The sequence below is a fragment of the Mobula hypostoma genome, chromosome 12 (assembly GCF_963921235.1).
Source record: "Mobula hypostoma chromosome 12, sMobHyp1.1, whole genome shotgun sequence".
In the NCBI taxonomy this organism is placed as follows: domain Eukaryota; kingdom Metazoa; phylum Chordata; class Chondrichthyes; order Myliobatiformes; family Myliobatidae; genus Mobula; species Mobula hypostoma.
In genome coordinates, this window is record NC_086108.1 from 78,079,090 (window position 1) to 78,105,764 (window position 26,675).

Here is a 26,675-nt window from a genome sequence, read left to right on the forward strand (position 1 = left end):
TGGACAAAGTGGAGTCAGGCCTGATCTTATTCCGTTAGAGAAGCTGATTCTGAGAGACTGGTTGGATCCTTGCAAAGATAATGTGTTGTGTTCCTTGGGTTGGCAATGCTTTTTAGTTGCATCTTTGTCTGTTGTTCATTGAACTGTACAATCACAGTAAAACGGTCTCGTTAATTTAAAAAAACTGGACAAGGAAACTTTGTCTTTAGTCAGCAAAAGTACTGCATTATTTCCCGTGCACGGCAAGATCAATTAGTTTACAGTGTATGCTTTGTGCAAACAGGGGTGAAGTCATTCCATCTGAACTCTCCTTTGTAACCTATAAACTGAGGATAGATTTAGATTTAGATTATGAAGACACGCAGTCCTCTTTTATTGTCATTTAGTAATGCATGCATTAAGAAATGATACAATATTTCCTCTGGTGTGATATCACAAAACACAGGACAGACCAAGACTGAAAAAAAACTAACAAAACCACATAATTATAACACATAGTTACAACAGTGCAACAATACCATAACTTGATGAAGAAGTCCATGAGCACAGTAAAAGTTCAAAGTCTCTCAAATGTCCCACATCTCACGCAGAGGGGAGAAGGAAGAAAAACTCTCCCTGCCATACCTGACCACGGTCCGACTCTGAGTCATCCGAAAACTTAGAGCTCTGATCAGCTCTCCGACCGAGTACTGAGCGCCAGCTCTATCCAAATGATTCGACCTCCATCTTGGTCGCGAACAGCAGGAAAAGCCGGGGATTTTGAGCCCTTCCCTCCGAAAGATTCCCAACCGCGCAGTAACGACAGCAGCGAACGAGCGTAATTGACCATCAGTTCATCAATTAGGCCTCTGCTTTGCTCTTTTCTTGGGTTAAGGGTGTAGAAGAGAAATATTCAGAGTCATTTATTTATCATGTGAGCATCGAAACATACAGTGAAATGCGTCACTTACATGAACAAGTGACACCACTTAAGGATGTGCTGGGACCAACCCGCAAGTGTCGTCACACATTGTGATGCCAACATTGCATGCCCACAATATTCAATAGAACAACACAATAATAGTAACAAAACAAAATAACAGCAAAACAAGTCCCTTTCCTCCCATCCACCCATTCAGTCATACACACCGACTTCTAATTCCAGCTTCGGCCCCTTTCCCTTCCAGTTCTGATGAAACGCCTCGGCCCAAAACAGCAACTGTTTATTCCCTCCGTAGATGCTGCCTGACTAGCTGAGTTCCTCCAGCATTTTGTGTGTGTTGCCTAACATAAAGCACTGTATACAAATTGGAAGCAGTTTAGCGTTGCTTAGCTAATGCTGACTTTTGGTACATCCACACTTCCAACAAGCTGTGTCTGTAGCTGTATTTTTGGCTCTGATTACAAGCTGTGGGTTCAAGGTACTTGTGTCAGCTTTGTCCCATAATTCTGTCTATGTGGAACGCTGCATTTAGATGGGCACCAAACCAGAGCCTTGTCTTAGATGCCTATACAAACTGAAGCAAGCAAGTGATCTGATCAAAAATTTGCCTCAAGCACAACACTGAGGGAGTGCTACACTGCCCAGCGTTTCAATTCCTTGACATTACTTTTTATGAGGAATAAAAATAGAATAACTCAGTGGGTCATGTAGCATTCCATCAAGGCAAAAGTTGTATTTCAGGTTGAAACCCTGCATTAAGGCAGTTTATGGAGTGGGGAGGGTGGTGAGTGGGGGTGAGATCAAAGGCTGGTAGGTGGTAAGTGGAACCCAATGAAGGGGAATGACAATAACCAATTGGAAAAGGGAGGGGATAACAGATGGGAAAGATTGATAAAGAGAAATCAACCTTGCTAGATAGATAAGTGTTTATGGGAGAAGAACACCAGGGATGTGGATTATCTGAATTTAATTGTAATGGAGAGATTAAACACAAATTATAGGAATGACATGTCATAATTCCACTTGGCTAATTTACAACCTAATTCTATGAAGACTGAATTTTCACCTTTGTTGACAAATGCAGCATTATTATTTTTGAGTTGTGTCAACTGAACTCCATTTGTATATATAAAGAATGGAACCAAATAGATTTTTATGCACTTTTTTGCAAATGTTTATGTGCTTTCTCTCCATCCATTCCTTCCCCAAAACAAGCCTCACCAATTTTTGTTTCCTCAGAAACTCAAAATTAGCCTCCAGGAATAACCAAACAAAATTTCATCATATCAGTTGTGCAATATATACCACCACTAAGCACTTCTTTCCCTCCCTCCCCCCCCTCTGCATTCCGCAGGGATCGCTCCCTACGCGACTCCCTTGTCCATTCATCCCCCCCATCCCTCCCCACTGATCTCCCTCCTGGCCCTTAGCTGTGTAAGCGGAACAAGTGCTACACATGCCCTTACACTTCCTCCCTTACCACCATTCAGGGCCCCAAACAGTCCTTCCAGGTGAGGCAACACTTCACCTGTGAGTCGGCTGGGGTGATATACTGCGTCCGGTGCTCCCGATGTGGCCTTCTATATATTGGCGAGACCTGACGCAGACTGGGAGACCGCTTTGCTGAGCACCTACGCTCTGTCCGCCAGAGAAAGCAGGATCTCCTAGTGGCCACACATTTTAATTCCACATCCCATTCCCATTCTGACATGTCTATCCACGGCCTCCTCTACTGTAAAGATAAAGCCACACTCAGGTTGGAGGAACAACACCTTATATTCCGTCTGGGTAGCCTCCAACCTGATGGCATGAACATCGACTTCTCTAGCTTCCGCTAATGCCCCACCTCCCCCTCGTACCCCATCTGTTACTTATTTTTATACACACATTCTTTCTCTCACTCTCCTTTTTCTCCCTCTGTCCCTCTGAATATACCCCCTGCCCATCCTCTGGGTCCCCCCCCCTTGTCTTTCTTCCTGGACCTCCTGTCCCATGATCCTCTCGTATCCCTTTTGCCTATCACCTGTCCAGCTCTTGGCTCCATCCCTCCCCCTCTTGTCTTCTCCTATCATTTTGGATCTCCCCCTCCCCCTCCCACTTTCAAATCTCTTACTAACTCTTCCTTCAGTTAGTCCTGACGAAGGGTCTCGGCCTGAAACATCAACTGTACCTCTTCCTAGAGATGCTGCCTGGCCTGCTGCGTTCACCAGCAACTTTTATGTGTGTTGCAATATATACCTCAGATGTCTTTCTTGGGTACTTGGAATACAGAGCCACAATCTTTCATAAAGCATTCCTTTTATTTGTCTAATTATTCTGATGAAAGCTTTGCATGAAACTTTGAGTCTGTTTCTCTTTCCACAGATGTTAATTAATTTCTAACTATTCTGTTTTATCTTAGACTTGCAGGTTCTGCAATTGTTTTGCTTTTCTAAGGTATATTAATTAACAATTCATTAACAAGATTTAAGATGGCCTGTTTCTTGTATTTTAATCTGTAATCTTACTTACTAGGTCAGATGTATATCTTATTTTTTATAGGCCTTATTTGCAAGTCAGGTTAAGTCTGTCCATATAAATACATAATCGCTTGAGATTTCTCCCACTGCTTAACCTTCAAGATATATTGTGTGCATTTGGGACTGAATTATCTGATGCTGAAGTACATCCTAGGATGTGCTGGGACATATAATCAGTGATACAACCTGGGGTCATCAGGTGATTTGGGTATTTCAACATCAGACACTTTTGCCCAGGCGAGCCAGCCATGATTGAATGGCAGAGCAGACTGGATGGGCCAGATGGCCTAATTCCGCTCCTACGTCTTATAGCAGCGATCCCCAATCACCGGGCCGCGAGGAAACAATATGATTTGGCGATAGGAGTCAGCTGCACCTTTCCTCATTCCCGGTCACGGCCACTGTTGAGCCATTACGCGCATGCAAGGTCATTACCCGCGCGGCATCCATGTCACCGCGGGAAGGAGATCAACTCCTCGAGCTTGGCAGGCTGAAAAGTGTGTTTGACGTAACATCTCTGCCGGCATTCTGGATCAAAGTCAAGGCTAATTATCCTGAGATAGCCGGGAAAGCACTGAAAATGTTGCTTCCATTTCCAACATTTTTCTGCGCAGCAGAGTTTTCTGCAATGAATGCAAGGAAAACTAAATTGTGGAATAGACTGGATATAAGGAACCCCGTTAGAGTATCGCTGTCTCCCATCACCCCTCGATAGGACCGTCTTGTTGCAGGAGAACAAGTATTCAGCCCAGGGCTCCCACTGATTCAGCGATATTGGTGTGTTGCAATGATTTTATATGTTCATATGGGGAAAATATGCGCTGTGTGTTTAATATTCAAACGTTACTTAAAATGTTATGATGGTATTGACTTACTTATATAACCATATAACAATTACAGCACGGAAACAGGCCATCTTGGCCCTTCTAGTCCGTGCCGAACGCTACTCTCGGCCGGTCCACAAGAATATTGTCAATATTAAACCGGTCCGCAGTGCAAAGAAGGTTGGAGACCCCTATCTTATGGTCTCATCTTCAGTCATAGAAAAAGAATCTAGTGCTTTCCCAGCATATATGATGAGTAAACTCTTCTTGGGCTTCTAGCTAGGTACAGATATCGATTATAACTGACATTTTGATGACAAACTCTGCCATTTTCTTCAGGGATAATGCGTGGGTAAGTCTAGTCCAGTGATATTTATATCCCCATAGTCCGTCCCTCCTGATTGGTTAGTCCTCATCCAATCAGGTTTCTGCTCTCCCACCTTGTTTACAATCAAATTCCAGATCTTACTTCACAAATTTTAACAAAGACAAAGTTCTCTCTAAGTAAGAACTACAATTTGGTTGGAAGCAAGGTGGGAGAGCAGAAACCCGATTGGATGAGGACTAACCAATCAGAAGGGATAGACTAAAGGTGGGGGGAGGGGGAGGGGAAAGGAGGTATAAATACCACCGGACTAGACATGCTTAGGCCTCATCCCTGAAGAAGATGGCAGAGTTTGTCATAATCAATATCTGTATCCTTTTGGAAGCCCGAGAAGAGTTTATTCGTTCAGTCATAGAAGTTTAGGAGCTAGAACATGTAGAATATTCCTTTTTATCTTCAAGTCTCTGTTTCAAAAACTACAGTTCCTAAGGTGATTTGTTAGTCACCTGTCTTAAAAACATAAAATTCTTTGGCAAGAGATGCTATTGATTGATCTCATACATACACAGCATTATGTTGGTATCTAGTTTCTTCCTGGAACTATTAGAGTTTTTTGTTTTACCAGTTGTGCTGCCAATCTATTTCAACCTTTGGTTTTGCATAACCGTTCCTGAAATACCTCCTCAGGTTGCTTCTAAATATCTTCATTGTTTGGACGGGTGCAACAGATGTGAGTAATACCACAAAGGCTTCAGTTTGCCAATATGAGAGTAGGTTAAATATTCTACATCACAAACAAAAGAAGTTCTGCAGGTGCTGGAAAGCCGAGCAACATACACAAAATGCTGAAGAAACTCAGCAGGCCAGGCGGCGTCTATGGAAAAAAGTACAGTCTACATTTTAGGCCATGACCCTTTGGCAGGGCTGGAGAAAAAAAAGATAAGGAGTAGATTTAAAAGGTGGGGGGAAGGGAGAGAAACACAAGGTAATGGGTGAAACTGGGAGGGGGAGGAATGAAGTAAAGAGCTGGGAAGTTGATTGGTGAAAGAGATACAGGGCTGGAGAAGGGGGAATCTGATAGGAGAGAACAGAAGGCCATGGAAAAAAGGAAAGCTGGTGGGGGGGGGTGGTGGTGAGGAGCACCAAAGGGAGCCGATGGGCGGACAAAGAGATGAGATGAGAGAAAGGAAAGGGGAGGGGGAATGGTGAAGGAGGTGGGCTGGAGGCCATTACCAGAAGTTTGAGAAATCAGTGTTCATACCATCAGGTTGGAGGCTACCCAGACAGAATATAAGGTGTTGTTCCTGCATCCTGAGTGTGGCCTCACCTGGAAGGGCCATTTGGGAACACTAACATACAGGAGGCCACACCAGGACCTCTGGGCACAGTATATGACCCCAACAGACTCACAGGTGAAGTGTCACCTTACCTGGAAGGACTGTTCAGGAATGTAGAGCAGGGAAATTAAATTCAGGAAACAGGAGAAAATCTGCAATAATCCAACAAGTGCATGGAAAGATAGCAACACACACAGAATGCTGGAAGAACTAAGTAGTCCAGGCGGCATTTATAAAAAAAAAGAATAAATGGTCATGTTTCAGGCCGGGACCCTCCATCAGGACAGATAGCTTTGATGGTCAAATGAACTTACTCGACGTTGTTTCATTTAATCATTTTATTCAGGGCCATTTATAAAAATTCAGCCTTTCTGTTCTTCCTTTCAATCTCTCTATTAGCTTCTGCCTCTTTTCACACCTCTGCTTCCTCAGGAGTTTGTCCCTCTTAAGGAATCTTCCGTGCTTTGTTTCTATGATGTCCTCTCTGTGCTCACTCCAAACAATCAGCACCTTGTCTGTGCCTGGAGTTCCCAGCATTGTTTCCGTCAGTGGCTATGGAAACTGGGTAGGATGATTTGCCAACTACACCCACCTTTGTCAATGTATTGACTGAAATATGGCTGGCACCTTAGAGATTGCCACATGATCCTGTGTACGATTTCCCTGTACCATTGCTATAGAAGTTAGAAGTTACTATTCCAAGTGGATCTAATGGAACAGAATATCTTTACATGTAAACAGAGTAATAAGACACTATTGGAAGACAGCATTAAGTGCCCCCTTCAGGTTTTTGCAGACTTTGAAGTCAGTCGAAGTCCTATTTCAGCATAAACACAAGCCTCCTCTACTGCCACAATGAGGCCATTCAGGCTGGAGGAGCAACATCTCATATTCCATCTGGGTAGTCTCCAACCTGACAGCGTGAGTATCAATTTCTTTAACTTTCAGTAATTTCTCCCCCTCCCCCTTCCCCTCCTCTCTTTTTTGCATTCCCCATTCTGGTACCTCCCTTACCCCTTCACTTCTCCTCACCTGCCTCTCGCCTTCCTCTGGTCCCCTCTCCCATGATCTGTTCCTCTTCTATTAGATTCCATCTTCAACCCTTTACCTTTTCCACCGGTCACCTCCCAGCTTCTCACTTCAGAATCAGAATCACCAGCGTGTGTCATAAAATTTGTTAACTTCACAGCAGCAGTACAATGCAATACATAATAATATAGAAGAAAACATAAAATAATAATAAGTAAGTAAGTAAATCAATTATAGTATACGTATACAGGTTTCCCCTGCTATCTGAAGGTAGAGCGTTCCTATGAAATGGTTTGTAAGCCAGAATGTCGAAAAGTGAATAAGCAATTACCATTTATTAATATGGGAAAAATTTTTGAGTGTTCCCAGACCCAAAAAATAACCTACAAAATCATGCCAAATAACACATAAAACTGAAAATAACAGTAACATATAGTAAAAGCAGGAAGGATATGATAAATACACAGCCTACATAAAGTATAAATACTTTTCTGCAGCACTGCCTAGCACAGCAAAAATCTCGCGGAAGCGCTCTCAGCAGAAACACTCTCTCCAGTAACCTTTAAGCTATGAAGCTGCCAAATCATACCAAATAACACATAAAAATACACAGCCTATACAAAGTAGAAATAATGTATGTACAGTGTAGTTTCATTTACCGGAATTGGGAAGACTCCAATAAATTGCAGTTTTGTCACAGTTAAACACTTGCTTATATGAATAACCACCTGATGCAATTGGCAATCGCCTCTGAACTGGGCCGATATTTACGTGCTGGGCGTTGGGCGGCATCTAATTAATTAGCTTGTTTATTTCGGCTTTTTTCTTAAAGATGTGCTGGGTGCGTTCCGACTACCACTGCACCACCGCATCCTTCGCGGCAATGTATCAGTCCGCGGCCCGGAGGTTGGGGACCACTACTTTAACTATGAAGCTGCCCTCGCCTCAGAAACCAATCAAACCACCCATGACTATCTTTAAGTTCCACTTTCGCAACACTTTCATCACCATCATCCAGTGCTTTCTGTTTCAGTTTATTAAAAAGACTGACTCATTTTTCCTTTAAACCATTGTCCAGTGCTTTCTGTTTCAGCTTACTGAAAAGACTGACTCATTTCTCCTTAAGTATAAAAAAACTTAACGGAACACCACACTTTGTACACCCATCAATCCACTCAAGCAATAGACTTTCCATTTTATCCTTCATTGGATGCCGACTAAGAGAAACCACTTTGCTACGAGCAGAACCAACAGTAACATCGGCAGCTGTCAAAATTCTTTCTCTCTGCGGATGAATAGTGCGAATGGTGGATGCAGGCAAGATCAACACACGGACAATGTCCTTACTTCATTCACCATGTTCGAAAGGCTTAATTATGTCTGGTTTTACGGTAAGTGTAACACCCTTACGAGCTCTTTTAGGCTTTTCCGATACCTTAGAACTCATCTTGCTAACGGATGCACAAAATAAATTGAGATAAAGCACGTGTTTAAGCAATGGCAGCTAGAATGCAGATCCGGGGGAGGAGCTTGGCTGTTTGGGCGCGCGCTGCCTTTTTTCGTAACAGTGAAAACACCTTCTGTTAGCGAAAACAGGTAACTAATGTAGGTCTTTCATATCAGCAAGGTGTCGTAAAGTGAACATTTGGAAAACCGGGGGCCACCTGTATTGAATAGGTTAAAAATCATACAAAAACATAAATAATATATATTTAAAAAGTGAGGTAGTGTCCAAGGGTTCAATGTCCTTTTAGGAATCGGATGGCAGAGGGGAAGAAGCTGTTCCTGAATCGCTGAGTATGTGCCTTCATGCTTCTGTACCTCCTGCCTGATGATAACAGTGAGAAAATGGCATTCCCTGGGTGCTGGAGGTCCTTAATAATGGACACTGTCTTTCTGAGACACTACTTCCTGAAGATGTCCTGGGTACTTTGTAGGCTAGTACCCAAGATGGAGCTGACTAAATTTATAACCCTCTGCAGCTTCTTTCAGTCCTGTGCAGTAGCCCCTCCATACCAGACAGTGATGCAGCCTGTCAGAATGCTCTCCATGGTACATCTGTAGAAGTTTTTGAGTGCATTTGTTGACATGCCAAATCTCTTCAAACTCCTAATAAAGTATAGCTGCTGTCTTGCCTTCTTTATGACTACATCGATATATTGGGACCAGGTTAGATCCACAGAGACCTTAACACCCAGGAACTTGAAGCTGCTCACTCTCATCACATCTGATCCCTCAATGAGGATTGGTATGTGTTTGTTTGTCTTACCCTTCCTGAAGTCAACAATCAGCTCTTTCGTCTTACTGACATTGAGTGCCAGGTTGTTGCTGTGACACCACTCCACTAGTTGGCATATCTTGCTCCTGTACGCCTTCTCGTCACCATCTGAGATTCTGCCAATAATGGTTGTATCATCAGCAAATTTATAGATGGTATTTGAGCTGTGGCTAGCTGCACAGTCATGGGTATATAGAGACTAGAGCAGTGGGCTAAGCACACACTCCTGAGGTGCGCCAGTGTGCATTGTCAGCGAGCAGGATATGTTATCACCAATCCGCATAGATTGTTGGCTTCCAGATAGGAAGTCAAGGATCCAGTTGCGGTTGGAGGTACAGAGGCCCAGGTTCTGCAACTTCTCAAGAATTGTGGGATTGATAGTATTAAATGCTGAGCTGTAGTCGATGAACGGCATCCTGACACAGGTGTTTGTGTTGTCCAGGTGGTCCAAAGCCATGTGAAGAGTCATTGAGATTGCAGCTGCCATTGACCTATTGTGGTGATAGGCAAATTGCAGTGGGCCCAGGTCCTTGCTGAGGCAGAAGTTCAGTATCGTCATGACCAACCTCTCAAAGCATTTCATCACTGTAGATGTGAGTGCTACCAGGGGATAGTCATTAGGGCCCCTTTCCCTCACCCACACTTTCACTCTCACTTGGTTCACCCATCACCTGCCAGCTTGTACTTCTTCCCGTCCTGCCACCTTCTTATTCTGGCTTCTTCCCCCTTCTTTTCCAGTCCTGATGAAGGGTCTTGGCCCAAAACATCGACTGTTTTTGTACAGATGCTGCCAGACCTGCAGACTTCTTCTAGCATTTTGTGTGTGTTGCCCTATTTCAGCATACATTTTGCAGGTAACTGTGACTGTACAATGTTTAATGGATGTTTATGACCATTTTACATTTAATCCCAGTTTAATTTCGATAAAGCTTATTTGATTATAAAAGTGGGTTGGATGAAATATAAATTCCGCTGTTCGGTGCCTGGTTACTGGACATTATCAGTGTGGAGGATTTTGAATGTATGATGGCACGGCAGAATACAATAGGAGCTAGAGTTTGGACAAAGAAAAATCACAGAAATGTACTATGTTGTACTTTTCTATGATCTTATGTTGCCAGTTCACTTTCTCTAGTTTCAGTTTAGTCATAATTCCACCACCATGTGTATTTTGCCAAAGCATAAATTGACTGATCTTTAATTATGTTACATAGCATGGTGAAAATTAAATTTCTTGTACTCTGTGTTAAATCTTTATGCTGAAAAAAAAGTCAGTGTGACCTGCAGTTCTGAAGTAGCTTAGTTTCACTCACCATTTACTGTAAATGTCAAATGTTCACTGGTAGATGAGACATTGCAGGCTACAGCCAATCTCTTTTTGGCAGAAAAACAGTTGCAGGAATGTTACCAAAGCAGTAAGTCTTTCCACACAAAACCAATTACACCAAAGTACCAAAAACAAAACTAAATAACACTGCATTGTCTGAAATGCCACTGATGTTTCAAAAATCTATCAATTTTATCACCAAAAGCAGGTTTTTTTTTCCAAAAAGAATATTTTTAAATATCACATCCCTAAATTGTTCTATTACGTGATTTGGATTATAGGTGAACTTTATATGATGCAATTCGTTTATATGAAGTTTGCGTTCTGAAACTGGCCTAGAGTCTGATTTGATATGATCTAAAATGGCAGCACCTAGTACAGGCTTTGTTCTCCCCTGCTCTTTTGGTTTTCATTGTGCAGATCCATCCAAGATGGCAGATAGCATGTTGGCACTGTAGTCCTAATTTACCTCACCTTATTAATTCCAATTATAAAAGAAAACCTGAAATGGCAGTTCTCAGCAAGGGGAAATGCAATTAAACTGAAAACAAAATAAATTGCTGCTTCTTAATCCAGCACAATGAGGCACAATTTTTGCTGGAAATACTCCCGCAGGAATTGCCTGTTGAAGCCCACATTTTTTTCACTACTTTAGTCGCAAGAGTAGCTTTGATCCACTTGCAAAACCTTGAATATTTGATACTTACATATGTTCTATGCAAATTTCTTATTCTGAGTTGCAGTGAGGATTGAGCATTTTTAGAACTTAAGCCTTCTCATGACCTTGTCAAAGTGGTTTGAGTCGATTGATGTAACTGGATTACACAGCATCTTTTGTGAAAACTTGCAGCCAGGAAGGGCAACTATGTTTTCATCAGATTCTATGAAAGTAATAAATGCAGAAGTAATTTTCGTCTTGCCTCCCTGGACAGTCAATAAAATGAAATGGAGGTCATGAAGAATCTCTGCAAGTTTGTTACCCAGGCAGAGGAGTGAAAATGGCCCTAATTCATCGTGGGTTTCTACTACACAGAACCCAGCCAATTGTTAGTTTTGGAGAAATAATTTTCTGAACAAAGCAAGGAAAATAAGAAAGAAAGGGAAAAAGGAGAAAAGAGAAGGAAGGAAAAAAGAAAGAAGAAAGGTGGTTCTCTGTATTTCACAACCATAGAAGTGTCTTGAATTATGGTAGATGTGTAACATAGGGAATACTGTATAGTACAAACGAGAGCTCTACAAGTTATGTTGAGAGATAAATGACCAATAAGCTGCTTTTTCCCCATTCTTGGAGCAGAATACCTACTCTTATATGGTCCACACCATGGTACCCTCTACATCCATCCTTAAGCAAATCAATCTTTGCCTTTAACATCTTATTGGAGCAACAGCACTCCGACAGTCTGTTTTCAAGTAGAAAGTTTATTTATCCGTGTTGAACCTTTTTAATAGTTTCATATTGCAGGATTATCTCCGTTCCCCCGCGCCCCCCCCAAAACTTGTGGATATAATGGTTTTCTTGTTGGTGAATGCAGATTAGATGTATTCATTTAAGACATAATACATGCCCTCTGGCTCCTCTTTCCACGATTACCCCATTGCTCTTAAAACACTTATAAACTGCTTTGAGAGTTTCCTTAATGTCACCTACCTGTGATATTTTGTTCCCTCGCTTTGCCTTTTGAATTTATTGTTACGCCCTCACCCACGAACTCTCTATCCTCTTGAAAGGGCTTCTCTTTTTTTCATTCTGTATGCTCTCATTTTTCATTCTGTCCTCAATATCCCTTGACCGTCTGGGTATCTTAGTCTTTTCATTGAATCTGAACTCTCATTATTTTACCTTTAAATTATCTTACTCATCCAGTGGAGACTTACCTGCAAGTAGTTACTCTCACTCTATTTTGTCCCAGACATGCTATTATGTCCAGATCCTGTCTGATAATGTTGAAACTCTCCAATTCAGAACTTTAACTTTCAGATAGTCTTTATCCCTTTCCGTCACAAATTTTCAGAGGTATGGTCACAATCGCCATAAAGATTCTTCCACTTTCATTTCAGTGACGATACATTCCCCAAGATTAGGTCCAGTACTGCTCCTTTCCTGAATGCACTTTAAAATTTCACCCTCATTATGACCTTCCACACTTAAAATTACTATTGGATTCCGCAAAACCTCTTCCATATTGATCTGCCAGATTTTTTTTCACACTCTAGGACTTTCAAAAGCTTTGATAGAGAGGGGACATTAATAGTGAAGTTGAAATCCTCTGCTGCTCAGAGTCATCCCCCTATAACTCTTACTTTATAATAGAAGCACCCATTTTATGGATTCCCATAGATACATGTAATGCCCTGGCATTAAAGTATGTAATGCCATATTTTAACGGTAACCCAAATACTACTGCAAAGCTGTGGGATATTTCATTTAATAGTTTTCTGTAGAAGCAATGTGTTCTGCTGGTAGTGTTTGGGTTACTGTTAAAGATAAGGGGTTGTGATGTTCAGCTTTGGAATGTCAGATCAGCCAATCAGGATGGTGGAATTGGGAGAAGGGTCCAGAGAAATCTGGGCGGACAGGTTTTGTGAGAGGGGTTTTGTGAGGCCCTTTTTGGTGGGAGATGGAGAAAGAAGAAGATCAAGAGAACCGGCAGTAGGATTCGATCCAACTGGAATGCGCAATTCAGTGGAGTCGAAGATGGGAAGTTCTATCAGTGATTGGTGAATCGGAGTTGGCACCCAGATTTTGGAAGATCTGAGCTCCAACTTTATGCACAATCGATTATTTTAATTATAATGGGCCCTTTTATTTTTTTCCTTTTACCCTTTCTTCAATATCTTGCATTAAGTGACGTTCATAAATATACATTTCTTATAACTGTATGCAGTGTACGATATGTTATTTCTTGCCATTGGGTAATTGCAAGTGAGCAGGATTTACACAGTATTCGCTCAGATTGGGGTGCAGGTTGCTGAAACGTCTCGGTTCTCCCGGTCTGGTGGGACCCAAGTCATATCGACCTTAGACATACAGAGTTCGAGAAAGGTGGTTTTCTTACTGCTGAGTCCATTGGCTTGTTAGCAAAGGGCTAACCAGCTGTGTTTCTAGAAACGCCTGGTAAAAAGGGGTTTCATATGAATGAGCTCCATTATATTATTAAATTTGGAAATACATCAAATATACAGATTGGCAGGTATGTTGTGGGCATCTAGCCAATAATATAGAAGAAGATACAATAAGTTTTTTCAGATATATAAGGAGTAATAAAGAGACGTGTATGCATATCAGACCACTGGAAAATGACATTGTTGAGGTAGTAATGGGGACAAAGAAATAGCGGAGGAACTTATAAGTATTTTGCATCAGTCTTCACTGCGGAAGACACTTGCAGAATGTCAGATATAAGAGAATGTCAGGAGGCAGAAATGAGTGTCATTGCTATTGCTAAGGAGAAGATGCCTGGGAAGCTGACAAGCCTGAAGGTAGATAAGTCACTGGACCAGATGGACTACGTCCCAGTGTTCTGTAAGATGCAGCTGAAGAGATTGTACTGATCTTTCAAGAATCACTAGATTTTGGAATGGTTCCAGAGTATTGTAAAATTATAAATGTCATTTCACTCTTTAAAAAGGGAAGGAGTAACTTCCGGTGATGCCATGATTCAGTTTTGACCTGCCTCGCATTCCCTCCCACGAAACTCGAGGAATAATAGCTGTTAGGTTATCTTAGACCATATATGAAAGATATTTTTGCTTAGTAAAGAATAGAGGAACGTGAGTATGGCGTCTCGGACTTCAAAACACGCTGGAAACCAAGAAATACAAAGAGAAAGCAAAGATAAAAAGATACAGTTCACTCCAGAACAGGCCGAAGCCAGCAAAGATGATGATATGGCCGTGATACTACGTGAATTGAAAGAGCTGAGAAAAGAAAATCAAGAGTCATTATTAGATACCAAGGCATCCCTGCTTAGACCGGAAACTTCGATGACCGACCTGAAGGAACGACTGGATCTACTTGAGCAGAAGTCTATCAAGTCTGAGTCCAGAATTAGTGCTAACGAGGACGCACGGCATGAGAGAGCACTTAAATACTTGTTGAAGCGAGAAGCCACTCTTACCGCGGTTTATGATGATCTACAGAACTGCTTTCGAAGAAATAACTTAAGAATCTATCAGATACCTGAGGGTAGTGAGAAAGGAGACATGGAGGGGTTTGTCAAACAGTTAATTAAAACGATGCTTCAGCTGCCAGATGACTTAAATAATGCACATTGAAAGAGCTCACCGATCTCTAAGCACAAAGCCCACGCTCCATCGTTGTACGCTTCTTGGATTATACAGTGAAAGAGGCAAAACTGCGTCAAGCATGGGCTCAAAAACAAGTTACGTTTCAAGGCAGAGTCATCTATTTTGATCAGGACTACTTTCCTGAGGTCCAGAAAAGAAGAGCGAAAGTCCGTGCCGTGATCAAGCAGCGAAGGGAGAAAGGTGTGCGAGCAAGTTGTCGCTTCCCAGCGCAGCTGAGAATACACTTGGATGCTGGACTGAAGACCTTTCCTTCCTTGATTGAAGCTTTACCTACACTGAGCAACCTGGGCATCTCCGTGCCGGTGAGTGGGAGGGAGAAGCTGGAGCAGCAGCTCATCAGCGAGGTATGGCAGGTGCAGCAGAGGGAGCGAGGAGGAGGGAGCACTGCGCTGTCAGAGGCAGACATGAGAGTTCTCCTGACATAAGGAGAGGACGATTTTTTTTTCGTTCAAAGAAGGAGGTATTATGAATGGTGTCTTCTTCGGACTGATCAATAATTTCTGGTTGTGAGGAATATTTAACTGTCTTCGTCAACATGTGCTTCTATTTAGCAGTCTAACTGACATACATTGATATACAGTGCAGTTTTATGGGGGGGAGGGAGGGCAAGTTAAATTTTGTTAAGAGAAGGAATTGCCAAGGGAGGGGAACAACTCAACCAGGGGGATATGTTTTCCCCGAGGTTTGTAGCTATGACAGCACTGTGTGCGTGTTCCCCAGAGAGAAGCAGGTGTCATTACTCTCTGCCTGATTATCATCAGGGGTTGGTCTTGATAAGAGAAAAAGCAGTCATAATAATTTGTTTTATCAGGAATCTTAAAAGACCAACTGGGTATTTGGAAGTCTTGTTTGGTTTTGTTGGATTTGTTGTGTTTTGTGGGTTATACTCTTTTGTAAATAGTTCTCTAGGCATTGGCAGGTCTTTACAAGTTTTTCAGTTATTAAACTATAAAAATGCCGGGTTTGGTTGAAGGTGGGAGGGGGGAAGTGATGTAGTAAGAGAGATATTGTACTATGGCCACTTTGAACATAATTAGTTATAATATTAATGGAATCAATCACCCCATTAAAAGGAAAAGAAATATTGGCTCAGTTGAAAGAACTTAATTGTTCTATAGTTCTATTAAAAGAAACACATTTAGGAGACATGGAACATAAAAAATTAAAAGAGAGTGGGTAGATCAAGTCTATTATTCATATTGTCCTAATAGTGGAAAGAGAGGAGTTGCAATATTAATTAACAGATCAGTTTATTTCATGGTGGAAAAAGACGTTACAGACAAGCAGGGTAGATGTGTGTTAGTTTTGGGCTCTATGGGAGGTGAAGAGTTTACCATCATGAGCATCTATGCACCGAATGAAGATAATCCCACCTTTTTCAAAGAAGTAGCTGTATTACTTGCCAGGGAAGCTAGAGGTACTGTTATAGTTGGAGGAGACTTTAATTGTATTCTTAATAGGAGTTTGGATAAATTACCTGGGAATGGGGAACCCCTGAGCAAGAAGTCTAAAGCAGTAAAAATTATGTTGGATGAGCTTGGGCTGGTTGATGGCTGTAGAGTATTGAATCCAGGTGTCAGGGATTTTAATCATACATCAAGAGCCCATGGCTCATATTCAAGAATTGACCTTATTTGCATCCCAAAGATGAATCTACATCAGGTGAAGGAATGTGTTATTGAACCCATTACACTGTCAGATCACGCTCCCGTTAAATTTGTACTGAAAGTAGGCTGTGAGTGGCACTTCAGATATTGGAGACACAATGTTGATGGATCCCTCTTCCTATAATCAACTAAAACAATGCAGTGACGAATATTTTGTGACAAATGACAATGAGGAGGTTTCCCCCTCGATACTGTGGGAAGGTGCAAGAACCGTGATTAGGGGAAAATGTATTGATTTGGCTGTTCAAGTGAAAAAAATCCCGAAACAAAAAATGTAATCAGTTACAAAGTAAAATAAAAAGATTAGAACAAACGCACAAATCAACATTGAACAAAGATGATTGGAAAAACCTCCAAAAGTGTAGGGATGCCTTGAATGAGTTGCTCACATATAAAGTGGAAGGAGCACTTAGATACACAAATCAGAAGTATTATGAGATGGGGAACCGGGCCAGCCGTCTGTTAGCATTTCAGTTGAGAAAGGCACAGTCTAGTAGAGTTGTACCAAAATTTAGACATCCTTTAACTTTCTCCGAGGTATCGAACCCAAACGATGTAGCAGAGGCATTTAGGGCCTTCTATAAAGACCTGTATGATTCTTCGGATCCTCCACAAAATAAAGGCAAGCTGGACGAGATTTTAAGAGACATTTGTATAAACAAACTTTCGGAAAATGAGATTGTCTCACTGACACAACCAGTCTCAGAACTAGAAATAAAAGATGTTATTAAAACATTAAAAAGTAATAAATCTCCAGGTATGGATGGATTTCTGGGTGAGTTCTATAACAGAACGGAACTTACTCCAGTTTTATGTAAAGTTTTTAATTATGCTTTGAATGAACATGACCTCCCGGAGAGCTGGTCAGAGGCAATCGTATCAGTAATCCACAAGGATAGAAAGGACCCTATAGCTTGTAGTTCATATAGACCAATCAGCCTACTTGGTACTGATGTGAAGATTCTTTGCTCTATTTGAGCAAAGAGACTACAGAAATATATAGGGATATTGATTAATCCAGATCAAACTGGATTTATTCCAGGCCGCCAGGAGGAAATAATGTTAGAAGAGCTTTAAATATCCAGTCTTTGCACAGAGATCCATCCAACCTTCAACGCTTCTTAGCTTAGATCCCGAGAAGGCATTTGAAAGGGTGGATTGGATATACTTGGACTATACCTTAGAAAAAATGGGCTTTAATGCAACATTTTGAAGTTGAATGAAGATACTGAATAGAGATCCAGTTTCCAGGGTTAGAGTAAATGGATACTGTTCCAATTTCTTCAGGCTCAAAAGGCGAACCAGACAGGGGAGTCCCCTATCCCCGATATTATTTGCTTAAGCATTGAACCACTGGCTGAGTTAATAAGACAAAATGAACAAATTGAGGGTATAACAGATAAAGGAGGTATAATCCACAAGATAGCTTTATTTGTAAATGACATTCTTCTCTTTATAAAAAAAACCCTCTTTCATCAGTTCCCCTGCTTATACAATGCTTGAGAAGCTATGGAGAGGTCTCAGGATACAAAGTTAACAAAGTGAAATCTGAAGCTATGATGATTACAAGGACCTGGCCAAGCCAGCTCGATGATGAAGTGACTTTTCATTGGTCAGGACAGGGTTTTAGATATTTGGGGGTAGTTTACCTCATAGTTCCTCTCAGCTCTTTGCAGCCAATTATGTTAAACTTATTAATCAAGTGAGGAGAGATCTTGAACATTGGGAGATGCTTCCTTTATCACTGATAGGTAGAGTAGAAGTGATCAGGATGAATATTTTGCCCAGGTTTCTTTTTCTTTTTAATGCTTTACCCATAATAGTTCCCATATCTACTTTTAAAATGTTGGATTGACTCATCAGTAGGTTTATATGGCAGAAGAAGAGGTCCAGGATGAGATTAAAAGTATTATACTCAAATAAAAAACAGGGAGGTTTAGCTTTACCTCATTTAAAGACCTATTACTGGGCTGCCCAATTAGGAGCAATTGTGTCATGGATCAGAGAAGATGTGGATTCAAGATGGGTTCACATAGAGCAAAATTCAATTGGTGAGTTATCTTTAGCAGCTCTTCCCTTTTTAAATCCAAATGTGTAGAAGAATGTTGAGACTCAGAATGAATGGGTTAACTATACATTGAAAGTGTGTGATAGAATTAGGAGAAAATTAGATCTTCCAAGGTCTATATCAAGGGCAACCAGAATTGCATTCATTTCAGATTTTATTCCAGCAAGACTGGATTCTGGTTTTAACAGGTGGGCACAAAGAGGCCTGGTTCTTGTGGATCAATTGTTTGATGGTGAGATGCTCAAATCTTTCTCTCAGCTCCAAACTGAATTTGACCTTGTATCAAATGACTTTTATAGATTCCTCCAAATTAGACATTACCGTACATCACACAAAGAATGGAATAATCTTAAAATACAGCCAAATAATTTTGAAAAATTTTGGATAGAGATCATCATGGGTAGGTCGCAATCCCAGAAAACTGTATCTTGTCTATATAAGAACATACACCTGGGTACAATGGATAACACGTTAGATGTTAAACATAAGTGGGAATTGGAGGTAAATACCATAATAGAAGAGGAAGAGTGGGAGAGGTCTTGGGAGTCGTGGCATAAATGCTTGAATAGTCCCAACTGGAGGGAATTTGCTTGGAAAATAAGGATGAGGTACTTTAAAACCCCATTAGTAATATCATTACATGCAGAAAAAAACAGCAGACTTTGCTGGAGGGGCTGTGGCCCAGTGGGAGATTTTGCACATATATTCTGAGACTGTCCCAAATTAAGGGAATTTTGGTACAGGGTCACTGAGGAAATGAGAAAGATTTTAGATATAAGTATACCCTTTCAACCTAATCATTTAATTTTAGGTAACCTCCCGCAATTTGCACTAGAGAAGAATAAACTATACCTGGACCTGAGACAGGTTTTTCAAGTCGCCTATGTTATCATTAAAGCAGCAAATTCTCCACGTCCTGGCAACTGGGTTTTGTAGCGCTCAATCGATGGCATTACATTTGAACCATGGCAGTACTGTGCCACAAGTGATACTGAATGCTTGACCCGATACAACATTGCACCTCGAATTGGGCCGCCAACCTACAAAAGAGATGATGAAGTGATCTGCACTTCTTATTATTCCAGGCTCGTCCCAGTGGAGCATGAAGAGGTAATGTCATCTTCATAGAAAGATATCAAATACCTGCTGGAAGGTGCGTTTTAAAATAGGGTTCTGGTGGATCACCCATCACTCAATACAGGAGTTGGGATGTTCTGTTGAAGTTGGATTAAATATTGCTGAGGCCAACTTTTGAGTAATGCGTGCAGTTCGTCTACTTACAGGGAAGATACCAGTAAGCTGAAAAGAGTGCAGGAATGTTGCCGAGACTCAAGAGCCTGAGTTACTGGGAAAGGTTGAATCAGTTAGGACATTGTTTCTTGGAGCGTAGGAGAATAAGGGAGGATTTGATAGAGCTATACAAAATTATGAGAGGTATAGACAGGGGTAAATACAAGCAGGCTTTTTTCCCACAGAGGCTGGGTGAGACTAGAGCTAGAAATCAAACGTTTACTGGAGGTGAAAGCTGAAATTTTTAAAGGTAATCTGAAGGGAAACTTCTTCACTCAGAGGGTGTTGTAGAAAGAACTGCCAGAAGTTTATTCTTTGGAGCGTAGAAGGTTGAGGGGGGACTTGATAGAGGTATTTAAAATTATGAAGGGGGATAGATAGAGTTGTCGTGGATAGGCTTTTTCCATTGAGATTGGGGGAGATTCAAACAAGAGGACATGAGTTGAGAGTTAAAGGGCAAAAATTTAGGGGTAACATGAGGGGGATCTTCTTTACTCAGAAAGTGGTAGCTGTGTGGAACGAGCTTCCAGCAGAAGTGGTTGAGGCAGGTTCGATTTTGTCGTTTAAAGGTAAATTGGATAGATATATGGACAGGAAAGGAATGGAGGGTTATGGGCTGAGTGCAGGTCGGTGGGACTAGGTGAAAGTAAGAGTTCGGCACAGACTAGAAGGGCTGAGATGGCCTGTTTCCGTGCTGTAATTGTTATATGGTTATATATGTTAAGAGTCTTGATTTTGATTGCTCATAAAATGATAACTGTCAACTGGCTTAAACCTCGCCCACCCACTTTGAAACAATAGATACAGAGACTGAAAGAAGTGAACTGTATGGAAAATATCACTGCAAGTCTACAACTGAAAATGGACTCTTACTTGGAAAGATGGAACTCTGTTATAGTGTACCTGGCACCGTGAAAGGCCCTTACAGGAGCCTGGGAAAATGTGGGACTTGAGTTGATTTACTGAAGACTGTGATTTTATTTAAAATAGATGTAAATCTACATTGAGGGGTGATGTAAAGTATGTAGATCATGTGTATGTTTGTGTTTGTATGCAATTATATGTATGTGCTCTTTGTTTCTTTTTTCTCTTACTCCTGTTCTGGTATTGTTAATATAGATATTTACCATTGTGCAGTGAACTGTGGACTAATAGCTGATGCTTGTTTGTTGATATGTGTTTGTTCAATAAACTTTTTAAAAAAAGGGAAGGAGCCAGAAGAAAGGAAATTATAGGCCAGCTAGCCTGACTTCAGTGGTTGGAAAGATGTCGGAGTCTACTATTAAGGATGAGGTTTCGGGGTACTTTGAGGTATATGATAATACAGGTCAAAGTCAGCATGGTGTTCTAAAGGAGAAATCTTGCCTGACAAATCAGTGGAATTCTTTGAGGAAATAACAAGCAGGATAGACAAAGGAGATTCAGTGGATATTGTTTATTTGGATTTTCAGAAGGCCTTTGACAAGATGCAGCACAAGCTAGAGCCCTTGATGTTATAGGAAAGGTACCAGCATGGATAGAATATTGGGTGGCTGGCAGGAAACAAAGAGTGGGAACAAAGGAGGCCTTTTCTAGTTGGCTGCTGGTGACTAGTGGTGTGCCACAGGGGTTGATGCTGGGACTGTTTTCACATTGTTTGTCAATGATTCCGATGAAGGAATTGATGGCTTTGTAGCCAAGTTTGTGGACTATACAAAGATAGGTGGAGGAACAAGTTGTGTTGAGGAAGCAGAATGTCTGCAGGAGGAGTTAGATTGGGGAAATGGACAAATAAGTGGCAGATGAAATATAATGTAGGGAAATGCACGGCCATACACCTTGGCAGAAGGAAAAAACTATGTGGACTATTTTCATAATGGGAAGGAAATTTAAAAATCAGAGGTGCAGAGAGACTTGGGAGTGCTTATGCAGATTCCCGATAGGTTATCTTGCAGGTTGAGTGGATTGTGAGAAAGGCAAATGCAATGTTAGCATTCACTTCGAGGAGACACTAGAATACAAATCAAGGATGTAATGCTGAAGGCTTTATGAGGCATTAGTCAGATTTTACTTGGAGTATTGTGAGCAGTTTTGGGTTCCTTATCTAAGAAAACTTGTGCTAGCATTGGAGAGGGTCCAGAGTAGGTTCACATAAGAACATAAGAACATAAGAAATAGGAGCAGGAGTAGGCCATCCGGCCCATTGAGCCTGCCCTGCCATTCAATAAGATCATGGCTGATCTGTCTGTAAACTCAGCTCCATCTACCTGCCTTTTCCCCATATCCCTTAATTTCCCTACTATGTAAAAATCTATCTAATTTTATCTTAATTATGTTTAGTGAAGAAGCCTCAACTGCTTCCCTGGGCAGAGAATTCCACAGATTCACCACGCTCTGGGAAAGAACAGTTTCTCCTCATCTCCATCCTAAATCTTCTCCCCTGAATCTTGAAGCAATGTGCCCTAGCTCTAGGCTCACCTACCAATGGAAACAACTTTTCTACTTCTATCTTATCTATCCCTTTCAAAATTTTGTATGTTTACGAGAATTATCTTGGGAATTAAAGGGTTAACATACATGGTTTATTTGATTGCTCCTGTACTTCCTGGAGTTTAGAAGAATGAGGGGGATCTCAGTGCAACCTACCAAATATTGAAAGGTCTGGATAAAGTGGATGTGGAGAGGATATTTCTTACAGTGGGGAAGCCTAGGACCAGAAGGCACAGCCTCAGAATTGACGGATATCCATTTAGAACAGAGGTGAAGAAATTTTTCTTTAGCCAGAGAGTGGTAAATCTGTAGAATTCATTGACACAGATAACAGTGCAGGCCAGGTCATTAAAGCAGAGGTTGATAGGTTCTTCATTAATCAGGCACCAAAGGTTATGGGGAGAACAGAGTTGAGAGGAATAATAAATCAGCCATGATGGAACAACAGAACAGACATCTGGGCTGAATGGCCTAATTCTGCTCCTACATCCCATGATCTTATGGTTGCTTAAACTTTCCCCCTCTCACCTTAAAGCTATGCCATTTTGTTTTTGACAGTTCACCTCTGGGGAAAAAAGATATTATTTACCCTTTCAACATCTACATGTCTGCACCTCTCTTTGTTGATGAGTTTCAGGAGGCTTCGATGTACCTTCGGTAATCTTTTGTTTCTAACCTGTACCAAATGGACTAATTTAAAGTCTGCATTAGAATAGATACAATTTACCCTTGCATTCCTCCCATGTACCTTATACTCATGTGTGCTCTGCCTACTGGTTGTCTTAGCTTTCCTTCTATATTTAACTGCACCTCCCACCTCCTCAAATGTACATCTAATCTGTATCCCATTACCCTGCTAAATTAGCTTAAACTTTTCCTGATAACTAACAATAAGGATTCTTAGCAATGTGGAAGAACAGGGGGATTCAGGATCCTTAGCAGTGTGGAGGAACGAAACTGAGCAATCCTGGAGTCCATATCTGTAGAGCCCTGACGACTGTTGTGCAACTTGTAAGGGTGGTTAAGAAGGCATATGGTGCGTTGACCTTCTTTAGTCGGAGAGCTGAGTTCAAAAGCCACAAGGCAGCTCTATAAAACTCTAGTCAGACCACACTCGGAATATTGCGTCCTGTTCTGGCCAGCTCCGTAAAGGAAGGATGTGGAAGCTTTATAGAGGGTGCAGAGGAGATTTAGTAAGATGCTGCCTGGTTTAGAACATGTGTTTTAAGAGCAAAGGTTGAGCAAGCTAGGGCTTTTCACTTTGGAGTGAAGAAGGATGAGAGGTGACATTAAATTGGTGTGTAAGATCATGAGAGGCATAGATAGAGTGGACAGTTCAATGCTCTCTATGTTCTACAACACCAGCAAACCATCCCACAATGTTGGATTGATTCTGGTTCAGTTGCAACCCATCCATCTTAACCCAATGCCACCTTTCCCAGAAACAGTCCAAATGACCCATTAAGCTAAAGCAGTCTTCCTCTTCCTATACTCACCAGCATATGATACTGGAAGTAATCCAGAAATGACCATTTTTAGAGTTAGATATGGCCCTTGAGGCTAAGGGGATCAGTGGGTATGAAGGGAAGGCTGGTACAGGGTTCTGAGTTGGATGATCAGCCATGATCATACCGAATGGCGGTGCAGGCTCAAAGGGCTGAATGGCCTACTTCTGCACCTATTTTCTATGTTTCTATGTTTTTTACAGGACCTGTTGGTATCCTAAGAGTGTTAGTAAGAGGAATCTGATATCTTTATGTAAATTAATATGAAGGTACATTGTGCAATTGCGAGATTTGAGTACAAGAGTAATAGCATCAGACTGCAATTACTTGAACTCTGGTGAGACTACATTTGGAATATCATGCACAGGCCTAGTCTCCCTAGCTGCAAAGCCAAGTGCAGTGAAGACTTGACAGAGTGATTCCTAAGATAACATATTTGTTGTAAGAATAATAGATTAAGTAAACAATGCCTATACAGTCTAGTGTTTAGACGAATAAGAAATAATTTAATTAAAATGTACAGATATCTTGCTGTGATTGACCAGAATTATATTTTCTGTGGCGGAGCTATCTAGAGTCAAGAGTCGCAGTTTGAAACAAAGGATCAGCCAGAGAATAGTGAACCTTTAGCAGTCTCTAACCAAGAGGGCAGCCGAGGCTCGGTCAGTGAGTATCTTCGAGAGAGAAAATGATCACTTTATCAATATTGTCATGAATCAAATGATATGATGTTTCAGCAGATATGAGGGCCACATAGTCAACTCCTGCCACAAACAAGAGAAAATCTGCAGATGCTGGAAATCCGAGCAGCACAGTTCCTCCAGCATCTGTGTGTGTTAGTCAACTCCTGCTTTGGTTTTAATGTCCTTATATAATCATTGGTATGCAACCATAAGTTCTCAAGATCTTTTACGACCTCCCAGCAATAAAAGCATTTTTGTATCCTTTTTTACCAAGAGTATCTTGTAACTTTAATATTTTTAGAAAATAAAACTCATAAACTCAAAGGGGATCATAAAACATACCAGAAAAGAGTTAGTTGCGAAGTTTGGTTCACAAAGAGTTCTACAACCGGGTTCCGTTCCTGGTTGAAACAATAATGTGTACAAGGAGGACAAACCAGCAGTTAATGAAAATCCTGTTCACTTAGCCTGCAAGACTATAAACAGCCCCACAGAAAAAAACAAGGTGATAAAGAACCGAAAAGAGGAACTAATTTAAAATCGCGAAGTGCAAGTTCCAGGATGACTTAAATAACTTTTACTTCATCCTGAAGATGAGGGATTTCATTTACCATAAATCAAAATACCTTGACAAATTTGTTTCCATATATTTCCCAACGTTAGCTTCTCTTTGTGTACACAGGCGGAGCGCTGGAGAAATGACAGAAAATGGAGGCCTATCTGTACTTTTCCAAAAAATGTGCATGATCAGGGAGGGAGTACTATTTTTAGTAGAAGCAATCGTATTGTGGAATGGAATTCGTAGTGGATAATTTGACACCCAGATGCATTGCTTCCCTCACACATTCATACGTTGAGAAGGCTGTTGACACATACAGTCCAATGCTGGACATTGCAACACTGGGGTGGGAGGAGGGGGAAGGTTTAAATAACTCCTCCATGGCCGAGTTAAAATTATATTCTTCTGTCTTATTCAGGAACTGGAACTATAGGAATGGATTTTATCTGAGTTGAACTCCTCTGATGATAATACTTATCTATATAGTAATGTAAAAAGAAAAAAAAGTTTTCATTTATTAAGAAGCTTTCACAGACTTAATAGAAGCACTTCACAGCCAGTGAATTCCTATTGGAATGTAGATGATGTTGTGAGGAATGTTGACATATGTATTGAAATGGATTGCTAGCCTATTTCCTGTTATATTTACTGATCTCTGTATAAATCCACTGAGTGCTTTTATCAGTGGTGTGCATTTCATATGGTTCATGGTCACTAATGTTCCATTATTGTGTCTGTGTCTGATGCCACGTGTGTCATTTGCAATCTGCATATATGACCTAGCTAGCAAAATGGAACGGTGAGAGAGCTTATAGAGGTACACACACAAAATGTTGGAGGAACTCAGCAAGTCAGGAAGGGATTAAACAGTCAATGTTTTGAGCCGAGACCCTTCATCAGAATCAGAATCAGGCTTGGTATCACTGGCATACGTGGTGAAAATTGTTAATTTAGTGGCAGCAGCCCAATGCAATATGTGATAAATATATAAAAAGATAAATAACTGAATACACTAACTATATAATGTAGATTGAGTAGTCAAATTAAAAATAGTGCAAAAACAGAAATAATAAAAACCTGAGATAGTGTTCATGGTTTCAATGTCCATTTAGAAATCAGGTGTCAGAGGGGAAGAAGCTGTTACTGAATATCTGACTGTGTGCCTTCAGACTTCTGTACCTCCTACCTGATGGTAACAATGAGAAGAGGGCCTGTCTAGGACTGGAGAGGAAGGGGGAAGAAACCGGATAAAAAGAAGTGGGGTGACGGGGAAGGGAGGGGAAAGAGTACGCATAACTTTAAGGTGTGTGGAGGTATGTATGGGGACGGATGTCAGAGTGGCAAGTACAATGAATGTGCTATCGTGTAGTGGTAGAGGCGGATACATAAGGGACATTTAAGAGTATCTTAGATAGGCACATAGATGAAAAAAATGGAGGGCTATGTGGGAGGGAAGGGTTAGATTAATATTAGAGTTAAAGGGTTGGCACGACATTGTGGGCCAAAGGGTGTGCACTGTGCTGAAAGATGTGTTAACTAATGCAATTTGTACTACCATTGTCTCT

General features: G+C 41.1%; 1 protein-coding gene and 1 long non-coding RNA gene across 4 annotated transcripts in view; one reads left to right on the forward strand and one right to left on the reverse strand.

Moving 5' to 3' along the window:
- Positions 1-26,675, forward strand: part of slc6a9 (solute carrier family 6 member 9) — a 299,983-nt gene that overhangs the window by 78,360 nt on the left and 194,948 nt on the right. The gene's annotated exons all lie outside the window — the stretch shown is intronic.
- Positions 344-25,265, reverse strand: LOC134354935 (uncharacterized). 2 transcript variants are annotated; one of them, XR_010019926.1, is made up of 3 exons: positions 25,178-25,251; positions 6,960-7,065; positions 344-863 (listed from the first exon to the last, which is right to left on the reverse strand). It is a non-coding gene; the product is annotated as an uncharacterized LOC134354935 (long non-coding RNA). The 2 variants fall into 2 exon arrangements; XR_010019927.1 differs by lacking the exon at positions 6,960-7,065 and having other exon boundaries at positions 25,178-25,265.